Source organism: Bison bison, unplaced genomic scaffold (genome assembly GCF_000754665.1).
Source record: "Bison bison bison isolate TAMUID 2011002044 unplaced genomic scaffold, Bison_UMD1.0 scf7180017864303, whole genome shotgun sequence".
In the NCBI taxonomy this organism is placed as follows: Eukaryota; Metazoa; Chordata; class Mammalia; order Artiodactyla; family Bovidae; genus Bison; species Bison bison.
In genome coordinates this window covers 257,041-258,339 of record NW_011494875.1, presented here as the reverse complement: position 1 = coordinate 258,339, position 1,299 = coordinate 257,041, and positions in this window count along the sequence as shown.

The following is a 1,299-nucleotide window of genomic DNA, read 5'->3' as shown; positions in this document are numbered from 1 at the left end:
AAATTGTGAAATTATTTGTTCTAGCTCTGTGAAGAATACTGTTGGTAGCTTGATAGGGATTGCATTGAATCTATAAATTGCTTTGGGTAGTATACTCATTTTCACTATATTGATTCTTCCAATCCATGAACATGGTATATTTCTCCATCTATTAGTGTCCTCTTTGATTTCTTTCACCAGTGTTTTATAGTTTTCTATATATAGGTCTTTAGTTTCTTTAGGTAGATATATTCCTAAGTATTTTATTCTTTCTGTTGCAATGGTGAATGGGATTGTTTCCTTAATTTCTCTTTCTGTTTTCTCATTATTAGTGTATAGGAATGCAAGGGATTTCTGTGTGTTGATTTTATATCTTGCAACTTTACTGTAGTCATTGATTAGTTCTAATAATTTTCTGGTGGAGTCTTTAGGGTTTTCTATGTAGAGGATCATGTCATCTGCAAATAGTGAGAGTTTTACTTCTTCTTTTCCAATTTGGATTCCTTTTATTTCTTTTTCTGCTCTGATTGCTGTGGCCAAAACTTCCAAAACTATGTTGAATAGTAATGGTGAAAGTGGGCACCCTTGTCTTGTTCCTGACTTTAGAGGAAATGCTTTCAATTTTTCACCATTGAGGATAATGTTTGCTGTGGGTTTGTCATATATAGCTTTTATTATGTTGAGGTATGCTCCTTCTATTCCTGCTTTCTGGAGAGTTTTTATCATAAATGGGTGTTGAATTTTGTCAAAGGCTTTCTCTGCATCTATTGAGATAATCATGGTTTTTATTTTTCAATTTGTTAATGTGGTGTATTACATTGATTGATTTGCGGATATTGAAGAATCCTTGCATCCCTGGGATAAAGCCCACTTGGTCATGGTGTATGATCTTTTTAATGTGTTGTTGGATTCTGGTTGCTAGAATTTTGTTAAGGATTTTTGCAACTATGTTCATCAGTGATATTGGCCTGTAGTTTTCTTTTTTTTGTGGCATCTTTGTCAGGTTTTGGTATTAGGGTGATGGTGGCCTCATAGAATGAGTTTGGAAGTTTACCTTCCTCTGCAATTTTCTGGAAGAGTTTGAGCAGGATAGGTGTTAGCTCTTCTCTAAATTTTTGGTAGAATTCAGCTGTGAAGCCGTCTGGACCTGGGCTTTTGTTTGCTGGAAGATTTTTGATTACAGTTTCAATTTCCGTGCTTGTGATGGGTCTGTTAAGATTTTCTATTTCTTCCTGGTCCAGTTTTGGAAAGTTGTACTTTTCTAAGAATTTGTCCATTTCTTCCACGTTGTCCATTTTATTGGCATATAATTGTTGATAG